This window comes from Ambystoma mexicanum, chromosome 7q, assembly GCF_040938575.1.
Source record: "Ambystoma mexicanum isolate Mex_15411 chromosome 7q, UKY_AmexF1_1, whole genome shotgun sequence".
In the NCBI taxonomy this organism is placed as follows: domain Eukaryota; kingdom Metazoa; phylum Chordata; class Amphibia; order Caudata; family Ambystomatidae; genus Ambystoma; species Ambystoma mexicanum.
In genome coordinates, this window is record NC_090941.1 from 208743664 (window position 1) to 208768379 (window position 24716).

The window sequence follows — 24716 nt, forward strand, 5'->3', positions numbered from 1 at the left end:
CCTGATGACCAGGTGTATGGGAGGTAGAGGTTTCCACGTCACATAATACTCGACCTGGGGAGTGCGTGGGAGGATGACCTCACATCACCCACCCTGTGCTCCCAAGCACTGAGCCCCTTGGAAAAGGTGCTCAATAAACTGCACTTCTTGGCCACTGGTTCATATCAGCGGACAAGTGCCATAGTGTGGGGGGTGTCACCGGCCACGCAGTCACACTGCCTGCACCAGGTGTTGGCCATCATAACTGCCCGCCCATCAGTCCGCAGGCACATATACCTGCCCAGAACACCTGCAGAAAGGCAGGCTGCCGTCCAGGATTTTTACGGGGTGGCACACTTCCCCAAAGTGCTAGGTGCCATTGACTGCACCCATGTGGCTCTACGTCCTCCCAGGGCAACTGAGCACATCTACAGAAACCGCAAGCACTGGCATTCCATCAACAGGTAGGTAGTATGTGATGCCAAGGGAATCATCACCTCAGTATATGCCAACTATCCAGGGTCCACCCATGACAGTTTCATTTACAGAATGTCAACCCTAAACCGGGACCTAGAAGCTGGGCGGCATGGTGATACCTGGCTGCTTGGTGAGTATAAATGCCCCTGCACATACATGCATGTCAGATACTGAGTAATGTCACAACCCCACTAATGATACCCATCATCACCTCCCCAGGGGACAGTGCCTACCCTCTGAGCACCCACATGATGACGTCAATTCGGAACCCCACCACACCACCCGAGGTAAGATACAACACAGGCCATATTGCAACCCAGGGCATAGTGGAGTGCACATTCGGAGTGCTCACGTCACGCTTTCGCTCCCTTGACCACTCTGGTGGGCAGCTGCTATATGCACCCCAAGTAGTGTGCAGGCTCATTTTGGCAGCATGTGTCCTGCACAACATAGCAAAACGCCGGGGCCTGCCGGTGGACATGGTGGTGCCCCCACATCCCCAACCACAAGCACGGCTGCTGCGCATGGGAGGGGAAAGGGCACGTGGTGAGGCAGCCCGTACGCAGCTGGTGGCTAATTACTTTACCTAAAATCACACCCCTGTGGAGTGCACACAGCCCTGGCACATACTAGCTGACAATCAATGATGATGACATAAGGGACAGTCAACTGTCACAACCATACCAGCCTGAGATTGGTCACTTGGAAGTGTTACATTGTGTGCATCCCTACCTACCGAAAGACAACCAATGCTGTGTCACAAAAAGACACATATTTATGCTGCATGAATTACTACCCCTTTGCAAAATACAACATGAAAATAGCGCCATGTCACCCAACCCCACCCCATCTCCGCCACCCAACACACCATGGCATGTCCTGCAATTTGAAAGCAAACAAAGCAATGCACAACACATGACTCAAGTGTCAAAAAGTGCACTGTCCCAAATGGAAACTGCCCACAGACAATATGCTCCCAGTAATCAATGACAAATAGCACACATGACCAAATAGTTACCAGCAACACAATACAGCAACACAGCATGAAACATCGCCAAAATTTGACAGTACAAACTCAAAGTAATGTAAGTCATACAACCTCAATAAGCCAGCACATTGACCCCTTCCAACTCCAGAGTGTTGCTGCCACACAAATGTGTCAGTGTACTGCATACAACATGAACTCCATCTCCAAAGGAGACGGCCTTGTGAAGACATGAGGAAGGAACCTGCAAATTAGGATGAAGACATGGATGCACAAGCACATATCAATACATCATGCAGTGTACAATACAACAACAATTCCCACTAGGGATGTCCACACAGTATTGACTACAGACTGCCCACACAGCTCATGGGAGCCCAGTGTCACTGTGTAAGACACTGTCACTTGGTCACACCCTTTGCAAGCCCATGGAAACGGGAAGCAGGAGGGGTGTGTGTGTCAAGAACCCCAGCATCTAACCCAAATTCAGGACAAGCCTGCATGTGCCCAGCCGGAATACAGTGGATGCACACGGGAGCCACACAAGGCAACACACTGCAAAAAAAATATATATATATCAAAAATGGCCATGTGGGGGCGAGGAGAGGGCACCCAGGAGGTTTGAGGGCAGGGTGCACACCAACACCCACCTGCGTGGATGTTGCAGAAAAAAAAATACCTCCATGGGCTCATGGCCTGCACGACTATGCCATTGTGGGAGAACCGCTGTCCCTCTCTTCACCCTCTGCTGCTGCCTCAGGAGGTGGTGGCACTCTGCGAGGCAGCCCACGCAAAGCCCCGGTATGGTCCTCCATGGCAGCAAGCATGCAGGTCTGGAAGGTCTGATTCTGGAGGATTAAAATGCGGAGATCCGCATGCAGCACCTCACGGGTTGCCTGCACTTCTGCACGCATGGCCTCGCGTGATGCCCGGATCTCCTCACGTGTTGCCTGCAGCTCAGCTTCTGTGACGAAGGTCCAAGCAACAGACTCATGTTCAGTGAGTTTGTTGTCCTCTGGTGGAGACCTACCGCCAGTCACCAGAGTAGCAGCATGATTTGAGGCCAGCTTGTTCTTTGCTCTGCATTTCAGGTCATTCCACCGCTTGTAGCAATCATCAGCTGTACGCCTCACAAATCCAAGGGCACTTATGCGGTCCGCGATGGTCTGCCAGTGTGCCCTACGTTAACCAGGTGTGGTCTTGCACCCTGCAGTCACCACCATTTCACTGCTATGTGCCAACAGATAGGCCACAAGTGCTTCAAGTTCGGCGTCATTAAAGCTCGGCTTCCTTGATGTGCCGGAGTGTGTAGCCGTGTCTGGGGTCTCAGCCTGTAGCGCCAGAGCACCCTTCTTCCTCTTTTTCAAAGGTGGAGTGGAACCTGAGTGGCTTACGCCGCTCTGGTCAGTAGGGGCAGAAGCGCCGGTGGACTGGGTACTAGGAGTGTGCGAAGGCACAATGACCACAGGTCTTGGTGCAGGCATTTGCTGAACTGTGATGTTGGCAAGGGGCAACGTCTGTTTGATGGACCTGGACCGACACTCTCCCGGCTGGGAGACTCAGAGCTGGGGTGGATAGAGCTGTAGCTGCCCCTGCAGCCTCCCCGCCCTGCCTACTTGGGGCAGCAGATGACATAGCTGCCCCAGATCCACGTGGCCTGGTGACACCAACTTGCACCACGACACGTGGCTTAGACTTGCTGACCTGGAAGTCAGCCTGGGAGTCATCCTGTGCCGGTTTAGGTGCCACAATGCGCTGGTCCAACACGGGCTGAGCTGGGATAGTGTCAGCTACGTTTCCCACAACCATGAGGGGGGCATGGGTGTCCCTGATTGGTCGTCCACACATGGGGGTCTAGGGGCACCCTGCAAATCCTGGCCACGTCCCCTACCGCGCCCACCATGCCCACCTTTTGGAGGTCGGCCACCTTTGCCTCCCTTCCTGCTTGGTCGCCTCCCAACCATGGCACTGATGTTGTTGTGCGTATGGGAGTAGCAGTTGACGATTGTCCTGGGCAATTGGCGGTGAAAGGGTAGGGTACTAGATGGAATTCGTACCATAGTGCTCTAGTAAGGCTGTCTGTGACCCTTGGGGGAAGATGACGGGTCACGCAACGCACAGGCAGCCCGAAAACAAAAAATAACGTGCATGCAACCCCTCGTAGACCACGTGCGTGGAAAAATGAACCCGCACTACGCTGTGGCACCCAGGAACACAAAAATAAGCATACGCGTGTTACACACAGCCTACAATGACCTCTGAAGGGGTACGCGACACACGGGGCAAGCACAGTTGGTAAATGCATGCGCGACTCACCGTCTGCTTGGAAAAAAAACATGCATGTACGCGTTGGCAACACCCCCGCCAAAGCTGGACACGCAACAACACACAGAAGACCATGCTCCTGCCCAGAAGGCTGAATTACTGCCCCACAGAGCCCCGAGCACGCTCCCTCCTGCCATCTGCTGCTGCCTGCTGCCCACGTGCCCTGCTATTTGCTGCCTGCACATCATCCATCTGCAGGGGTGCAGTTGTTGTGACCACCCCTGCTGGAACTGAAGACTCCCGACTGGGAAACCATCGCTCCACAGCCCAGCCCCAGGACCCAGTTGCCCACCCACACCTGCCTCTGGGGTTGCCATGTCGGGGACACCACCATCTGGCACCACTGGCATCCCCCAGCCAGAGAGGCAGTGGGCCACCAGCTTCAGTGCCAGGGAAGTTGGTGTCCTGGTGGATCAAGTCCTGCAGCAGTATGATGCCCTCTTTGGAAGTTCTCACACCGACTACGAAGGACGGACGAGGATCTGGTTGGACATCGTGACTGCCATCCACGAGGAGGGGGTGGCAGTCCGCAACATCAAACATGTCAAGAAGCGCTGTGAGGACTTCAGATCCAGAACCCTTAACAAGGCTTGGTGCCTCTTGAAGGCAGCGGATGCCAAGGGGCGCCGGGGCCACCTGTCCGACCACCAAATGAGGGTCCTGGAACGCATATGCCCAGCGCTCCACGTCCAAGTCCTTGAGAGGCAGACCCGTCGGAGTCGAGCGGTAAGTGTACATGCATAATGATTGGACGCTGTGCGTGTCGTGGTGTGCCAGTAGTGTGCAGGTTGCACATGTGTTTTTGTAGGGCCATGTATGGATGTGTATGTACAGGGGCGTGAGGCTGACACATGCAAGTCCTCTCATGTGTGAGACACATGGATGGTGTATGCGTGGGTAAGCATGCCGGCCAAATGCAGATGTGGGAGCACACATGTTTGAATGACTGTGCATGTACATTGGCATGGTTTTGGTGTCACACATGGATGCAAGTGTGCAACTGTGATGCAACATGGATGCATGTGGCACTGACATGTAGAAGGATGAATGCCAGATGTGACATGGATGGCGATCTCATCACTGTGACAGTTGGTGGACATGTACACATGCATGTAAGTGTGTTGGTGTGTGTGCATGTGTTGTGCACTCCCCTTGTTTCATGTGACATCAGGCTCACCTTCGGATGCTGATGCTGTTGTATGTGTATGGATGGTGCAGCCTGGTGCAATATTGCTGTGGAATTGCTTATGTGTGTGAGTAGAAATGACATGTGTGTTAGGGAGTGTGATTCCATGTCTGAAGTTTGACTCTGCCACTCATGTACAACTGTCATGTGTGTATCAGTCCATTGTACAGTGCCCTGTTGCCTGTGTCCTATCATTCCCTGTCTGCAGCGTTAACTGATGAAGAGGGCGGAGAGGGTGCTGTGGAGCAAGGCGGCAGGGATTGCACCGCCAGCCGGAGACACAAGGCTCGGCTCCCCTCCCAGGTTGTCATCTTGTCAGGGAGTGAGGAGTCCGGTGCCACATCCCAGGCCGCAGCTGCCGAGGGTAGGTCCAAGAGGCGGAGGTCAGAGTTGGACTCCTCAGCAGCAGATGGGGCAGCTGAGACCCCACAGGGTCCGATGGAGGAAGATGGCACGGAGTCATCCAGGTTGGTGGGGGGTTTGGTGGAAGAGGAGGCCGTGGAAGGGACAGAAACGGGGTCTGGAGGTGGGGATTCCACTGGTGCTAGTGGTGCAGTGCAGGGGAAGAGACAGGAGGCAGCACAGGCCGCCGCGGAGGTGCCTATGTGTAATCCTGTCCCCGATCCTGTGACTGCATCATCCTGCACCAGCAGGGATGCCTACGTCCAGACCCATTTTCAGGGAGGGGATAAGCTTACAACAACTGGCCTTCCTCTCCCTGCGGACGTGGCTATCCGGGACCGGGTTGAGCCTGTCCTGAGTGGGATGGCGTTGCGTCAACGGGGCATGCGAGGTGATGTGCAGTGTTTTTGTGAGGACACTGCACGTCATCTCGAATGCCTCGTTGACTGCGTTGACCTACTGGGACGGGTCACCAGGGCGACATTCCTCTGTTTGCTGGACCTTGTTCCGACCCCCTCCTCATCTAAACCCCCTATGCGCCAGTCATCTTCCCTGCCAACTTCCCACCCATGTATCACCTGGCTACCCTGTGGAGCTGCCTCTCTGACCCTGCAGCCAGGCTGGTGGAGGACACATCCCTGCCATAGTCGGGAGTCGGACTTCCAGCAGGGGTGGCCACCTCAACATTTGCACCCCAGCCGGAGGAGGACGTGCAGGCAGCAAGAGCCAGGGCACAGGCACAGGCACAGCAGCAGCAGCAACAAGGTGGGAGCCATGATGGCTCGGGGCCTTCAACATCGGAGGGGCAGGCATCGGCCAGAGGGCCGGAGGACCCAGGATTGGAATTGTCTTCCGTGTGGCAGCGGTTGGGCCAGGCCATAGATGCGTAGCGGCAGCGGGCGGAAGGGGCACAGCTCACAATGGTGAGGGCGGTGATTTCTCATGCAGAGGGCTCTGAGGCGGGCCAAGTGCCTCGAGGCAATTCGCAGGGAGTTGGAGGTGCACATGTCATTGTCCCTGCGGACCCTCGGGTCCATGGAAGAGGACCGCCTACGGGACATCGAGCAGGAGTTCAATGATGCCCTGGCCCGGGAAATCGGGAAGTGAGCCGTCGGACTAGCCCACTGCCATTGTAAATAGATTTTAGAGTTAGGTTTCCTTTTCCTTTGATTTGTGATGAATGGACTATGCCACACACATTTGTATATAGTTTTTTTATTAGGTAGTTTCTTAGGTAGGTTTCATTTCTTTCATTGGGCTCATGGATCCTTGACAATGGAATGTAAATAGTTGAACAATGGATTTATTTGAACTTTTTATTTGATTTTGAACATGGATTAATGGATTTTTCTATTGGACAATGGATTGTACATAGTTGGACAATGGATTATTACAAACTTTTTCTTTTGATTTCACCATATATCAATGGATTTTTCTTTTTATGTTTCCTTTGGATTTGCGTTGGTGGAGGGAGAGTTTGGAGTATTTTTCTTTCGGATTTCTTTGGATTGGTTATACTTTTCATTTACTCATCTTTTGCACATGCTTTTCATTTCATGTTTGCTATTTTGTTATGCTTTCATTTCATTGCTTTATTTTTGTACATAATACAGTTTGATATTTTAGTTCCATGTGTGGGATTTGCTCATTGGGTTAATGCATGTGAAAATGTGGGTTTACACAATCAATGCCAACCAGTGTGTGTGTGTGACGGACATGTGTTGATGTACATAGTTGACTTTTGGTTTGTGTCTTGAGATAGGCATGTCAGTGTGGGGTGGATTGGGAAATCATTGCGTCTCAAGAATGGGGTGGCGTGCTGTGGTATTTTGGTGTAGAAGTGGGCCATGATTGTGCATCTTTATTTCATTTAGGGGGGAGACATGAGTGGGGGCCTGCTGGAAGGTCCCCTCACTGCTGGGGGTTGGGGGTGCTGGGGGACATGAGTGGGGGCCTGCTGGCAGGTGCCCCTCACTGCTGGGGGTGGGGGTGCTGGGGGACATGAGTGGGACATAAATGGCGGCCTGCTGGCAGGTGTCCCTCACTGCTGGAGGGTGGGGGTGCTGGGGGACATGAGTGGGACATGAGTGGGGGCCTGCTGGCAGGTGCCCTTCACTGCTGGGGGGTGGGGGTGCAGGAGGACATGAGTGGGGGCCTGCTGGCAGGTGCCCCTCACTGCTGGGGGTGGGGGTGATGGGGGACATGAGTGGGACATGTGTGGGGGCCTGCTGGCAGGTGCCCCTCACTGCTGGGGGGTGGGGGTGCTGGGGGGCATGAGTGGGACATGCGTGGGGGCCTGGCAGCAGGTGCCACTCACTGCTGGGGGGTGGGGGTGCTGGGGGATATGAGTGGGGGCCTGCTGGCAGGTGCCCCTCACTGCTGGGGGGTGGGATGCTGGGGGACATGAGTTGGTGATCATATTGCAAGGTGACATGTGGCTTGGCTGGGTGGCATGTCCATGGTGGATGGGCTGCCTGCAGGACATGACCAGGGGTTTAGGGTAGTGCCCTGTTGTGTGGGCTGCCTGCAGGGGCCGTGGAGGGGGGAGAGGGGACACCTGGGAGGACCCACAGTGCCAATTCAAGTGTAGGACTCCCCGCTCACCACACTGGATACACGTACCACGCTCTGACAGCAAAATCGAGTGTGAAACTTCACACGCACCCCCGAACTACACGTACCCCGCTCTGACAGCAAAATCGCGTCTGAAACTTCATGCGCACCCCAGAAATACACGTACCCCGCTCGCACAGGGCCAATCACATGTGGCACTTCCCGCAAACCCCAGAAATGCTCGTACCCGGCTCGCACAGGGCCAATCGCGTGTGACACTTCCCGCGAACACTAGTAATACACGTACCCCGCTCGCACAGGGCCAATCACGTGTGAAACTTCCCGCAAACCCCAGTAATACACGTACCCCGCTCGCACAGGGCCAATCACGTGTGAAACTTCCCGCAAACCCCAGTAATACACGTACCCCGCTTGCACAGGGCCAATCGCGTGTGTTACACTTCCCGCGAACCCCAGTAATACATGTACCCCGCTCGCACAGAGCCAATCACGTGTGAAACTTCCCGCGAACCCCAGTAATACACGTACCCCACTCGCACAGGGCCAATCATGTGTGAAACTTCCCACGAACCCCAGTAATACACGTACCCCGCTCGCACAGGGCCAATCACGTGTGAAACTTCCCGCGAACCCCAGTAATACACATACCCCGCTCGCACAGGGCCAATCACGTGTGAAACTTCCCGTGAACCCCAGTAATACACTACCCCGCTCGCACAGGGCCAATCGCATGTGACACTTCCCGTGAACCCAGTAATACACGTACCCCACTCGCACAGGGCCAATCATGTGTGAAACTTCCTGCGAACCCCAGTAATATACGTATCCCACTCGCACAGGGCCAATCGCGTGCGAATCTTTGCGCAAACCCCAGAAATACACGTACCCTGCTCGCACAGGGCCAATCGCATGTCAAACTCCAGCGAACCCCAGTAATACACGTACCCCGCTAGCACAGGGCCAATCGCGTGTGAAACCTCCCGCGAACCCCAGTAATAGTATGCAAAGTGTACACGTGCGTTAATAAAATAACATTGATGTATACGCCTTCATCATTGGTAATCTCAATCTAACCTATACATAGAGTAGACATTGTTTATAAGATAGGGTGCAGAACAGGTCAAATCACAACACATATAGCAATATTAGACAAAGGATAAAGTGCTTAGTGCATGCACAATAGTGCAAAGTGCAAAGTGCCAAATACAAAGTGCAAAGGGCGAAGTAGATAGCAGCAATAGTACGGAAGGTAAAGGTAAACAGGGTACAGGGAAAGGAGAAAGGGGGAAACAAGGGGAAATGCATGGGGATCAAAATTTCATTCTGTATGGCAAAGATAATACGCATAGTGCTCTACGTCCATGGGTGCACGGTTCGTGTAATCACAGAGTATAAAAACCAGCCTGACCTCCCATAAAAAACAAGGAGGATGGCAAAAGGGCGTGCAGCCATGGACAGCTAAAGAATGATAAAAATATATATAGATCCACAGTAAATTGCAAAGTGCATAGACCATAAAATGCTCCAATTTAAGGGGCACACAACTTTCCTAATACTCCTTAAAATTCACCTAAATAGTGCATACATGTTATATAGGCCCGATTACTCATAGATTAAAAATCCACATATGAAAAATAAACAAAAAAGAAAAGAGAATGCAGTATACATATATATGCATAGTACCCTAAACATACAGTTAATGATTTCAAAATACGAGACAAATGCAATATGAGTATACTGTGTCCAAAAGAGTCCAAAAAACACTGTGTAAAAGGCAATATAATACATAATTATCAATCTAAAAAGATAGATATACTCCCTACTAAAATACATGTTAAAACCAGATAGTAATACAAAGCAGGCCAATCATAGTTTATGAAGAAGCCACCATCATATATATATATGGAAGCAATAATCAAGTGGTGACAATACAATTCAGAAAATAAGTAAAGCAATTTAATTCACTTATAGTAATGCAGAATAGAAAACACAGGAAAAAGAACCGTTTTGGGTTGTAAACAGATAGCGCTTAGGTTAAGGTTTCCCCCTGCAAAGTTTTTAATTCACAATTGAGCAATTCTACACAGATGTAAGTAAACAGCAGGTATTCTAGAATGAAAGAACAATGTCTATAGTTTGAATGCAATCTTCCCTCCCCAGACAAGAGTGAAAACTGTTTTTGGAAATTGACTCTTTTTAAACTGACAGTTGAAATGGCTTTGTGAAACAAGGAAAAGTGTGCCAAAATGCTTAAATTGATAGAAATTCTTATGAGAGCAAGATTAAACAGGTCCTAACACACATGAGCTACAAGATGAGCAACAGTACACACTTTAGATCAGAATGGAAGTTAAGAAACACTTTAGATGGGAAAAGACACGTGTAAAACCTTTGCAAAATGCAAATTTGTTATAAAATTTCACTATGCGATTTTTAATACAAATGGGTCAAATACACTGTTCCGCAATGCTGTTTTTAGTTGTGGATATAGCTACCTACAGATCTTAGGTTTAACTGAGATTTGAAATTAGGTCTCTAGCTATACAATTGAAGAAGTTAGGGAAGTTTTAGTGAGAGATGTTTTTTGGAAAAAAATAGAGCAGTGAAAAGCAGAAATTCGGTTTTAACAATGACATATTGGGTTTATTTAAACTATATTAATGACTATGAAAAAGAGAATGCCACCTGTGAATCTCCACAGTTACGCACGGCCGCTTGAAACTCTTCACACGTGATACTCTGGTTTCCGTTCTGTATGGGATTACTTTATTTAAACCAAATCACTAATGGTTTATGGTTTAATAAAACAATGAGAGAAATCAGCGCAAGAATGGTTCTGACAATATTAGGGTTCTGAAGTTAAAGATGGGATAGGTTGAGATTGGGATAGGACAATGCAAATATACTATGGGTTACTATGATTCCTGTTTATACTTACAGTCCACTGTCAAATAAGATTTGAACATCAGGGTTCTGGTCATCGGGTCTACCGGCAGCAGGGCACCTCTGGCAGAATTGGATCATCTGTGCGGTTCTGGTCAATTTGGACTGCACCTCAGACTGGATTTGGATTGGTTCTCTGGTCACTGGACATGGTAGATTAGCAGGATGGCTAGTTCAGTAGGCAAGCATGAATGGTAGCAAGCCAGACTGGATCAGAATTAATTTCCCTTAAGTCTGGGATGGTTGGATTTGGGCCTAGCTGAAAAGAGTTCAGCAATGCTGAGGCCTGGGTTTTGCAAAGAAATCTGGAATCCTGCAAGATGAAGAGTTCTGGAACAAACGCTGCGCGGAAATCAGGATGTGGTCAGGAAGCAGTCTGTCCTATGTGTTGTGAAGTTCCTATATTTATCCTGCCCAGTGACATCACAAAGTTTATGGTAGGGGCAGAATTTCAAACCACACCCCCACGGCTGTGAGTGGTAAAAGGCACTTGCCTTGTTCTGATTGGAAGTCAGAAAATAGCTGTCATGTATATGATGGGATTTGGGAACTGCCACATTGATTTGGACCACAATTTAACTTTTTGCACAAATTTACATTTCTATAATTATGCCCCCAACTAAAATTGGACACATACATTATATATTTTGTGAGTTATCCTTACATCCAATTTGCATCTCTCTGAGAGCTGTCTTTGTTGTTCTGTGGAATTTGGTCCATTTTAATCATAACGGTTTGGCCTAACAATTTCTTATTCAATACATATCTGGGTGATTATCACTAGAGCATGGGTATACAATATTAGACTTGCAGCATTAATAGTTTTGCTACAGTTAGAGTTTTTCTCTAACTTTGGGTCCTTATGTAGTACAGGGTTCATTAACGGCTTCAAAGCAAGAACATAAAATTAGATTTACAATTACCAATTTTTAGATTTGTCCTCCTTCATATTGCAAAGTTAAAGAGTTTCAAAACTTAATCACAAATAGGCATTTAAACACCAAAGGTTCTGGGCATTTTTTTTTCTTTCTAACTTTCGTTTCAACAGGCAACAGCTGTCACATTCCTTTCTTTAATCAGGGAGGGGTTTCCTCTTCCTGGAGAGGGAACCTCCCCTCTAGGGATGAGTAGGCATCTTGTCATGGTCCTTGGCTCATCCAAAGACGAATGGCTAATGAGGTCTTTGTTCTAAATATGCGAGAACCTCCCGCATCACTTAAGGCTTCCTGGTAGCAGCCTAGTGTCAACATGAAGTGTCATCTTTCCCAGGCTGGGCACTGTCCAATCAGAATTAACCAGTTAACTCCATTTAAAAGATATAAAATGAACAGTTTATATGGGATTTTCACAATTAACGGAATTAAGCCCTTCACACAAATTGCTTTTACACAGGCGAATTTTGCAATTTCTTCATGGAAAAAATACATTTAAACAGAGTCTTTTACATCAGAGTTTCCTTTGCAGCATACACATCTACTAAACACCATTTCTGTCCTTGAGTGCCAAACTTTGTTTGCAATCTGGAAGTAAATATTCAGCCTTTGCTTGGAGTTTTCTCTGCACAGCTGAAAATGGGACGGATTGTTATATGTTGCCACTTTTATCCGCATTTTTCCCGTGTAACTGAAAACAAACTGTTGCTGGACTGTTTTTTCATGAAATACATTTCTTAGCTGCTGTCAGTCAGTGAGGCCCGGTTTTCTCTGAGCCACCTGGAGGATCTGTGATTTCAGTACACTTTTAATATCAATGGTTCACTTGATAAATGACTGAATTCTGTGCCAAAACAGCACTTTGAAGGTTGCAATTGAATGGTGAAGCTGCATTTTTTTAAAGGCATTTTTGGTTTTTAGCCCACTTGTGTGGACTTGCTTCATGCACAGCACCCACTGGCATTCTTCTGCAGTGATTTCTGTTTTTAAACCAACTTTGATTGTGTGTGGCAGTGGTGTGCAGCCTTTGGTGATGGTGGACCATACGCAGTTTTGTAAATATTTTTGCGCGCACAGGTGTTAGCGCATCCATTTTTGGCTGTTTCTTTCCCCATTGGCAAAGGGGTACAGTGGGGCGCATTGGCATGGGTAAAAATATCCCACAAACCCCCCACTCAACTTCAGCTTAACTTCCATTTGTGGGGAAGTCGGGCACGTGGGATTTTTCTTTCTGTCCATCTGAAGAAATCTGGGTGCTCCTCCCCTCATCGATTGATGCGACACTCTCTCCTCGCCGGTTCTGGGTGGAATGGGAAGATATTCCCGCCTTCTCCCCTGCTTTCTTTTCCAGTGTGGAGCGACACTCGGGATCTCTTGGGTTTTTCCTCCCGGGTCCCCGAGGAAGTCCTCCTTGGTGATTAGGTGTAGTTGGTGCAATACTAGAAAACAGAACATAGCGCGGTTATGAAAAAATTCCCACTACTTTTCCCAAGGGGATTTCAGCAGTGGGATAGACATATGCATTTAATAACAATTCCCGATATTCCCTGCATGTATTAAATGACAATTTTAACAATTTCCTTTCATGTAATCAATGATAATTTCATAATTTCCCTAGGTGTCCGGATTCTCCCCCTCTGGGTTTCCGGTAGGCTCTTCTATTTGCCGCAAAGTATGCCTGGGATGGCAACTCTTTAGCTGGTTTATGTGAACCCACTTGACTTCCTCTTCTGTCAAATTTCCCTAGGGGATGCAGATTCTGTAGGCGACTGGTGAGATTCTGTCCACAATTTCAAAAGGAATTTGCGCTCCTTGGCTTGGTTCCTTTGGAAATTGTACAAATAGACCCTGTCTCCTACTTGATATTCCTTTTTGGTCATCTTGAGGTCATAGTGGGTCTTCATACTGTCTGCAGATCTTTCTAGGTTCCGCTGAGCATACTCAAAAGCATGTTGAAGGTGTTTTCTCAGATTCTCAACATACTCATGAGTTGTGGAAGCATTTATCAAGGTCTGCTCGTGGGTTCTATAGAGCAGATGCCGGGGTAACACCATCCTTCGTCCAGTCATCAGCTCAAATGGAGACATTTTAGTTGCAGAAGAAGGGGTAGATCTGATGGCCATCAGGATAAGGGGTAATTGAATATCCCAACGTGGCCCAGAATCGGCCACAAACTTTTTTAGTACCTCTCAACTCCACCACTAGAGGACCGTTGGTATGCAATGTGTAATATCCTTTTTACCCCAAGTATCTCCCACATCTTTGTCATCACTTCATTGGTGAAGTGACTACCTCGGTCTGATTCAATCCTTTGAGGTAGTCCAAACGTGAGAAGATGTGATTGAACATCAGGGCAGCTGCTGTTTCTGCCTTGCAATTCGGGGCCGGGAGACATTCCACCCACTTAGTAAACAAGCATCTTACGGTTTACATGTACTTGTTCCCTCTAGAGGAGTGAATCACGGGCCCGATGAAATCGACTTGCAAATCTGACCAAGGCAGTGTCATCCCCCTCTTTTGGAGGGGAGCACGGTGTGTGAGTGATGTTGGCTGAAATTGTGCACACACAAGACACCCCTTCAAGTATTGGTCGAGGTCCTGCCCGATGTGTGGCCAGTATGCAACCTCTAGCAAGATTTCTAATGTCGTATGAAATCCCCGATGACCGGCTGTGGCCGCATCATGGGCGTGACTTAGTATCAGCCTTCGGAATGAGGTAGGGACCACCCACTGGTCACAGCCAGATATGGATCTCCTTACCAACAAACCGTCTTGGATTCGTAACATTTTTAGATATTTCATCAACACTCTAAGGTCCTCTTTCCCAATGCAATCGGTATCCGTCAGTGGAAAGCTCACAGGGTCCTCAATGTGTTGATAAAATGCATTAATTATTGGATCCGCTTTTTAAGCCGTGATTAAATCAGCATCTGTGGTCTCCTTACTCCACTGGGCAGTTGAGAGTTCATTGTGAGCATTTGTCTGGGACCTAGTGATAGCAGTGACCTGGATTTCCCCCAACAGGGACTCGATCTCTAGTAGATCCCCTTGGATAGCTCAGGTTTTGGCAAGCTGATCAGCTAAGTCATTTCCAGTTTTGTCTGCTCCCTCTATTTTATAATGACCCTTGATCTTTTTCCAGTAGATGGTCATCCAACTAGAGGTGACCAGATCATCAATATTTTGTATTAATTTTCCATGTTTTAGTGGTTTGTTGTTAGCACATAGAATGCCTATGGTTTTCCAATTAACCAGGTGCTGCACTAACCTATTCCGGATTTACAGGCCGATTCATGGATTTAATGTGCGCTGAAAATTCCTGCGCAAGCGTGCAAATGCGAGCAAATCGCAGCGCAAGTGCAAAAATCGCAGTGAAACCAGCGCACAGCGATTCATGGAAGTCTGTGCGCGTGTAAATCCATGGATGTGCGCTAAACTCCTGCGTTGCGCAAGCTGGCGCACACGTCTTCAAACTGTGTGAACTACGCGCACAGCAAAAGCGCACTTATCAAAGCGCACACAACAAAAGTAGACGTAACATGGGGCGTAACACGCGGAATGGGGAACAACACGTGAAAATGTGGGTGTCACTGGGGAAGTACAGGAGGCAAATGAACTGAAAGCCCACACGCATGCCTACAACACGTATTTATGGAATCGAACGGGGCTAACGCGTGCGCCAAAAAATATGCGCTAATCCGGAAACACGTACGCCAGCAGGAAGCAGGCGTACGTGGACCCGCGCAGCATAAAAGTGCGCGCAAACAACAAACAAGCTCAGACGCCAAGATGAATATACCGTTCCTCGCAGAAGTTGTCATGGGATACCGCAGGAGGAGGAGGATAGTCAGGGCAAGAATTTTTACACCCAGAACCAGCCATTTTGGGATGCCTGATGACCAGGTGTATGGGAGGTACAGGTTTCCACCTCACATAATACTCGACCTGGGGAGTGCGTGGGAGGATGACCTCACATCACCCACCCTCTGCTCCCAGGCACTGAGCCCCTTGGAAAAGGTGCTCAATGAACTGCACTTCTTGGCCACTGGTTCATATCAGCGGACAAGTGCCATAGGGTGGGGGGTGTCACCGGCCACGCAGTCACACTGCCTGCACCAGGTGTTGGCCATCATGACTGCCCGCCCATCAGTCCGCAGGCACATATACCTACCCAGAACACCTGCAGAAAGGATTTTTATGGGGTGGCACACTTCCCCAAAGTGCTAGGTGCCATTGACTGCACCCATGTGGCTCTACGTCCTCCCAGGGCAACTGAGCACATCTACAGAAACCGCAAGCACTGGCATTCCATCAACACGTAGGTAGTATGTGATGCCAAGGGAATCATCACCTCAGTATATGCCAACTATCCAGGGTCCACCCATGACAGTTTCATTTACAGAATGTCAACCCTAAACCGGGACCTAGAAGCTGGGCGGCATGGTGATACCTGGCTGCTTGGTGAGTATAAATGCCCCTGCACATACATGCATGTCAGATACTGAGTAATGTCACAACCCCACTAATGATACCCATCATCACCTCCCCAGGGGACAGTGCCTACCCTCTGAGCACCCACATGATGACGTCAATTCGGAACCCCACCACACCACCCGAGGTAAGATATAACACAGGCCATATTGCAACCCAGGGCATAGTGGAGTGCACATTCAGAGTGCTCACGTCACGCTTTCGCTCCCTTGACCACTCTGGTGGGCAGCTGCTATATGCACCCCCAGTAGTGTGCAGGCTCATTTTGGCAGCATGTGTCCTGCACAACATAGCAAAACGCCGGGGCCTGCCGGTGGACATGGTGGTGCCCCCACATCCCCAACCACAAGCACGGCTGCTGCGCATGGGAGGGGAAAGGGCATGTGGTGAGGCAGCCCGTACGCAGCTGGTGGCTAATTACTTTACCTAAAATCACACCCCTGTGGAGTGCACACAGCCCTGGCACATACTAGCTGACAATCAATGATGATGACATAAGGGACAGTCAACTGTCACAACCATACCAGCCTGAGATTGGTCACTTGGAAGTGTTACATTGTGTGCATCCCTACCTACCGAAAGACAACCAATGCTGTGTCACAAAAAGAAACACATTTATGCTGCATGAATTACTACCCCTTTGCAAAATACAACATGAAAATAGCGCCATGTCACCCAACCCCTCCCCATCTCCGCCACCCAACACACCATGGCATGTCCGGCAATTTGAAAGCAAACAAAGCAATGCACAACACATGACACAAGTGTCACAAAGTGCACTGTCCCAAATGGAAACTGCCCACAGACAATATGCTCCCAGTAATCAATGACAAATAGCACACATGACCAAATACTTACCAGCAACACAATACAGCAACACAGCATGAAACATCGCCAAAATTTGACAGTACAAACTCAAAGTAATGTAAGTCATACAACCTCAATAAGCCAGCACATTGACCCCTTCCAACTCCAGAGTGTTGCTGCCACACAAATGTGTCAGTGTACTGCATACAACATGAACTCCATCTGCAAAGGAGACGGCCTTGTGAAGACATGAGGAAGGAACCTGCAAATTAGGATGAAGACATGGATGCACAAGCACATATCAATACACCATGCAGTGTACAATACAACAACAATTCCCACTAGGGATGTCCACACAGTATTGACTACAGACTGCCCACACAGCTCATGGGAGCCCAGTGTCACTGTGTAAGTCACTGTCACTTGGTCACACCCTTTGCAAGCCCATGGAAACGGGAAGCAGGAGGGGTGTGTGTGTCACGAACCCAAGCATCTAACCCAAACTCAGGACAAGCCTGCATGTGCCCAGCCGGAATACAGTGGATGCCCACGGGAGCCACACAAGGCAACACAATATAAAAAAAAATATATATATCAAAAATGGCCATGTGGGGGCCAGGGGGGGGCACCCAGGAAGTTTGAGGACATGGTGCACACCAACACCCACCTGCGTGGATGTTGCGGAAAAAAAAATACCTCCATGGGCTCATGGCCTGCACGACTATGCCATTGTGGGAGAACCGCTGTCGCTCTCTTCACCCTCTGCTGCTGCCTCAGGAGGTGGTGGCACTCTGCGAGGCAGCCCACACAAAGCCCCGGTATGGTCCTCCATGGCAGCAAGCATGCAGGTCCGGAAGGTCTTATTCTGGAGGATTAAAGTGCGGAGATCCGCATGCAGCACCTCACGGGTTGCCTGCACTTCTGCACGCATGGCCTCGCGTGATGCCCGGATCTCCTCACGTGTTGCCTGCAGCTCAGCTTCTGTGATGAAAGTCCAAGCAACAGACTCATGATCAGTGAGTTTGTTGTCCTCTGGTGGAGACCTACCGCCAGTCACCAGAGTAGCGGCATGATTTGAGGCCAGCTTGTTCTTTGCTCTGCATTTCAGGTCATTCCACCGCTTGTAGCAATCATCAGCTGTGCGCCTCACAAATCCAAGGGCACTTATGCGGTCCGCGATGGTCTGCCAGTGTGCCCTACGTTAACCAGGTGTGGTCTTGCACCCTGCAGTCACCACCATTTCACTGCTATGTGCCAACACATAGGCCACAAGTGCTTCAAGTTCGGCATCATTAAAGCTAGGCTTCCTTGATGTGCCGGAGTGTGTAGCCGTGTCTGGGGTCTCAGCCTGTAGCGCCAGAGCACCCTTCTTCCTCTTTTTCAAAGGTGGAGTGGAACCTGAGTGGCTTACGCCGCTCTGGTCAGTAGGGGCAGAAGCGCCGGTGGACTGGTTACTAGGAGTGTGCGAAGGCACAATGACCACAGGTCTTGGTGCAGGCATTTGCTGAACTGTGATGTTGGCAAGGGGCAACGTCTGTTTGATGGACCTGGACCGACACTGTCCCGGCTGGGAGACTCAGAGCTGGGGTGGATAGAGCTGTAGCTGCCCCTGCAGCCTCCCCACCCTGCCTACTTGGGGCAGCAGATGACATAGCTGCCCCAGATCCACGTGGCAACAACTTGCACCACCACACGTGGCTTAGACTTGCTGACTTGGAAGTCAGCCTGGGAGTCATCCTGTGCCGGTTTAGGTGCCACAATGGGCTGGTCCAACACAGGCTGAGCTGGGATAGTGTCAGCTACGTTTCCCACAACCATGAGGGGGGCATGGGTGTCCCTGATTGGTCGTCCACACATGGGGGTCTAGGGGTACCCTGCAAATCCTGGCCACGTCCCCTACCGCACCCACCATGCCCACCTTTTGGAGGTCGGCCACCTTTGCCTCCCTTCCTGCTTGGTCGCCTCCCAACCATGGCACTGATGTTGTTGTGCGTATGGGAGTAGCAGTTGTCGATTGTCCTGGGCAATCGGCGGTGAAAGGGTAGGGTACTAGATGGAATTCGTACCATAGTGCTCTAGTAAGGCTGTCTGTGACCCTTGGGGGAAGATGACGGGTCACGCAATGCACAGGCACCCCGAAAACAAAAAATAACGTGCATGCAACCCCTCGTAGACCACGTGCGTGGAAAAATGAACCCGCACTACGCTGTGGCACCCAGGAACACAAAAATAAGCATACGCGTGTTACACACAGCCTACAATGACCTCTGAAGGGGTACGCGAGACACGGGGCAAGCACAGTTGGTAAATGCGTTCGCGACTCACCGTCTGCCCGGAAAAAAAACGTGCATGTGCGCGTTGGCAACACCCCCGCCAAAGCTGGACACGCAACAACACACAGAAGACCACGCTCCTGCCCAGAAGGCTGAATTACTGCCCCACAGATCCCCGAGCACGCTCCCGCCTGCCATCTGCTGCTGCCTGCTGCCCACGTGCCCTGCTATTTGCTGCCTGCACATCATCCATCTGCAGGGGTGCAGTTGTTGTGACCACCCCTGCTGGAACTGAAGACTCCCGACTGGGAAACCATCGCTCCAAAGCCCAGCCCCAGGACCCAGTTGCCCACCCACACCTGCCTCTGGGGTTGCCATGTCGGGCACACCACCATCTGGCACCACTGGCATCCCCCAGCCAGAGAGGCAGAGGGCCACCAGCTTCAATGCCAGGGAAGTTGGTGTCCTGGTGGATCAAGTCCTGCAGCAGTATGATGCCCTCTTTGGAAGTTCTTGCGCCGACTAAGAAGGACGGACGAGGATCTGGATGGACATCGTGACTGCCATCCACGAGGAGGGGGTGGCAGTCCGCGACATCAAACATGTCAAGAAGCGCTGCGAGGACTTCAGGTCCAGGACCCTTAACAAGGATCGGCGCCTCCTGAAGGCAGAGGATGCCAAGGGGCGCCGGGGCCACCTGTCTGACCACCAAATGAGGGTCCTGGAACGCATATGCCCAGCGCTCCACGTCCAAGTCCTTGAGAGGCAGACCCGTCTGGAGTCGAGCGGTAAGTGTACATGCATAATGATTGGACGCTGTGCGTGTCGTGGTGTGCCAGTAGTGTGCAGGTTGCACATGTGTTTTTGTAGGGCCATGTATGGATGTGTATGTACAGGGGCGTGAAGCTGACACATGCGAGTTCTCGCATGTGTGAGACACATGGATGGTGTATGTGTGGGTAAGCATGCCGGCCAAATGCAGATGTGGGAGCACACATGTTTGAATGACTGTGTATGTACATTGGCATGGTTTTGGTGTCACACATGGATGCAAGTGTGCAACTGTGATGCAACATGGATGCATGTGGCACTGACATGTAGAAGGATGAATGCCAGATGTGACATGGATGGCGATCTCATCACTGTGACAGTTGGTGGACATGTACACATGCATGTAAGTGTGTTGGTGTGTGTGCATGTGTTGTGTACTCCCCTTGTTTCATGTGACATCAGGCTCACCTTCGGATGCTGATGCTGTTGTATGTGTATGGATGGTGCAGCCTGGTGCAATATTGCTGTGGAATTGCTCATGTGTGTGAGTAGAAATTACATGTGTGTTAGGGAGTGTGATGCCATGTCTGAAGTTTGACTCTGCCACTCATGTACAACTGTCATGTGTGTATCAGTCCATTGTACAGTGCCCTGTTGCCTGTGTCCTATCATTCCCTGTCTGCAGCGTTAACTGATGAAGAGGGCGGAGAGGGTGCTCTGGAGCAAGGCAGCAGGGATTGCACCGCCAGCCGGAGACACAAGGCTCGGCTCCCCTCCCAGGTTGTCATCTTGGCAGGGAGTGAGGTTTCCGGTGCCACGTCCCAGGCCGCAGCTGCCGAGGGTTGGTCCAAGAGGCGGAGGTCGGAGTTGGACTCCTCAGCAGCAGATGGGGCAGCTGAGACCCCACAGGGTCCGACGGAGGAAAATGGCACGGAGTCATCCAGGTTGGTGGGGGGTTTGGTGGAAGAGGAGGCCGTGGAAGGGACAGACACGGGGTCTGGAGGTGGGGATTCCACTGGTGCTAGTGGTGCAGGGGCAGAGACAGGAGGCAGCACAGGCCGCCGCGGAGGTGCCTATGTGTAATCCTGTCCCTGATCCTGTGACTGCATCATCCTGCACCAGCAGGGATGCCTACGTCCAGACCCATTTTCAGGGAGGGGATAAGCTTACAACAACTGGCCTTCCGCTCGCTGCAGACGTGGCTATCCGGGACCGGGTTGAGCCTGTCCTGAGTGGGATGGCGTTGCGTCAACGGGGCATGCAAGGTGACGTGCAGTGTTTTTGTGAGGACACTGCACGTCATCTCGAATGCCTCGTTGACCGCGTTGACCTACTGGGACGGGTCACCAGGGCGACATTCCTCTGTTTGCTGGACCTTGTTCCGACCCCCTCCTCACCTAAACCCCCTATGCGCCAGTCATCTTCCGTGCCAACTTCCCACCCATGTATCACCTGTGGAGCTGCCTCTGACCCTGCAGGCAGGCTGGTGGAGGACACATCCCTGCCATAGTCGGGAGTCGGACGTCCAGCATGGGTGGCCACCTCAACAATTGCACCCCAGCCGGAGGAGGACGTGCAGGCAGCAAGAGCCAGGGCACAGGCACAGGCACAGCAGCTGCAGCAACAAGGTGGGAGCCATGATGGCTCGGGGCCTTCAACATCGGAGGGGCAGGCATCGGCCAGAGGGCGGGAGGACCCAGGATTGGAATTGTCTTCCGTGTGGCAGCGGTTGGGCCAGGTCATAGATGCGGAGTGGCAGCGGGCGGAAGGGGCACGGCTCACAATGGTGAGGGCGGTGATCACCATGCGGAGGGCTCTGAGCCTGCCAAGTGCCTTGAGGCAATTCGCAGGGAGTTGGAGGTCCACATGTCATAATCCCAGCGTACCCTCGGGTCCATGGAAGAGGACCGCCTCCGGGACATCGAGCAGGAGTTCAATGATGCCCTTGCCCAGGAAATCGGGAAGTGAGCTGTCGGACTAGCCCGCTGCTATTGTAAATAGATTTTAGAGTTAGGTTTCCTTTTCCTTTTCCTTTGATTTGTGATGAATGGACTATGCCACACGCATTTGTATATAGTTTTTTTTATTAGGTAGTTTCTTAGGTAGGTTTCATTTCTTTCATTGGGCTCATGGACCCTTGACAATGGAATGTACATAGTTGGACAATGGATTTATTTGAACTTTTTATTTGATTTTGAACATGGATTAATGGATTTTTCTATTGGACAATGGATTGTACATAGTTGGACAATGGATTATTACAAACTTTTTCTTTTGATTTCACCATGTATCAATGGATTTTTCTTTTTACGTTTCCTTTGGATTTGCGTTGGTGGAGGGAGAGTTTGGAGTATTTTTCTTTCGGATTTCTTTGGATTGGTTATACTTTTCATTTACTCATCTTTTGCACATGCTTTTCATTTCATGTTTGCTATTTTGTTATGCTTTCATATCATTGCTTTATTTTTGTACATAATACAGTTTGATATTTTAGTTCCATGTGTGGGATTCGCTCATTGGGTTAATGCATGTGAAAATGTGGGTTTACACAATCAATGCCAACCAGTGTGTGTGTGTGACGGACATGTGTTGATGTACATAGTTGACTTTTGGTTTGTGTCTTGAGATAGGCATGTCAGTGTGGGGTGGATTGGGAAATCATTGCGTCTCAAGAATGGGTTGGCGTGCTGTGGTATTTTGGTGTAGAAGTGGGCCATGATTGTGCATCTTTATTTCATTTAGGGGGGAGACATGAGTGGGGGCCTGCTGGCAGATGCGCCTCACTGCTGGGGGGTGGGGGTGCTGGGGGACATGAGTGGGTGCCTGCTGGCAGGAGCCCCTCACTGCTGGTGGGGGTGCTGGGGGACATGGGTGGGGGCCTGCTGGAAGGGCCCCTCACTGCTGGGGGGTGGGGGTGCTGGGGGACATGAGTGGGGGCCTGATGGTAGGTGCCCCTCACTGCTGGGAGGTGGGAGTGCAGGGGGACATGAGTGGTGTCCTGCTGGCAGGTGCCCCTCACTGCTGGGGGGTGGGGGTGCTGGGGGACATGAGTGGGACATGAATGGGGGCCTGCTGGCAGGTGCCCTTCACTGCTGGGGGGTAGGGGTGCTGGGGGACATAGGTGGGACATGAGTGGGGGCCTGCTGGCAGGTGCCCCTCACTGCTGGACGGTGGGGGTGCAGGAGGACATGAGTGGGGGCCTGCTGGCAGGTGCCCCTCACTGCTGGTGTTGGGGTGATGGGGTACATGAGTGGGACATGAGTGGGGGCCTGCTGGCGGTGCCCCTCACTGCTGGGGGGTGGGGGTGCTGGGGGGCATGAGTGGGACATGAGTGGGGGCCTGGCGGCAGGTGCCATTCACTGCTGGGGGGTGGGGGTGCTGGGGGACATGAGTGGGGGCCTGCTGGCAGGTGCCCCTCACTGCTGGGGGGTGGGGGTGCTGGGGGACATGAGTTGGTGATCATATTGCAAGGTGACATGTGGCTTGGCTGGGGGGCATGTCCATGGTGGATGGGCTGCCTGCAGGACATGACCAGGGGTTCAGGGTAGTGCCCTGTTGTGTGGGCTGCCTGCAGAGGCCGTGGAGGGGGAAGAGGGGACACCTGGGAGGACCCACACTGCCAATTCAAGTGTAGGACTCCCTGCGCACCACACTGGATACACGTACCCCGCTCTGACAGCAAAATCGAGTGTGAAACTTCACACGCACCCCCGAAATACACATACTCCGCTCTGACAACAAAATCGCGTGTGAAACTTCATGCGCACCCCAGAAATACACGTACCCCGCTCGCACAGGGCCAATCACGTGTGACACTTCCCGCAAACCCCAGAAATGCTCGTACCCGGCTTGCACAGGGCCAATCGCGTGTGACATTTCCCGCGAACACCAGTGATACACGTACCCCGCTCGCACAGGGCCAATCACGTGTGAAACTTCCCGCAAACCCCAGTAATACACGTACCCCGCTCGCACAGGCCAATCACGTGTGAAACTTCCCGCAAACCCCAGTAATACACGTATCCCGCTTGCACAGGGCCAATCGCGTGTGTTACACTTCCCGCGAACCCCAGTAATACACGTACCCCGCTCGCACAGGGCCAATCACGTGTGAAACTTCCCGCGAACCCCAGTAATACACGTACCCCACTCGCACACGGCCAATCGCGTGTGAAACTTCCCACGAACCCCAGTAATACACGTACCCCGCTCGCACAGAGCCAATCGCGTGTGAAACTTCCCGCGAACCCCAGTAATACACGTACACCGCTCGCACAGGGCCAATCGCATGTGACACTTCCCGCGAACCCAGTAATACACGTAACCTGTTCGCACAGGGCCAATTGTGTGTGAAACTTCCTGCGAACCCCAGTAATATACGTATCCCACTCGCACAGGGCCAATCGCGTGCGAAACTTTGCGCGAACCCCAGTAATACACGTACCCTGCTCGCACAGGGCCAATCGCATGTCAAACTTCCCGCGAACCCCAGTAATACACGTACCCCGCTCGCACAGGGCCAATCGCGTGTGAAACTTCCCGCAAACCCCAGTAATAAAAGTACCCCGCTC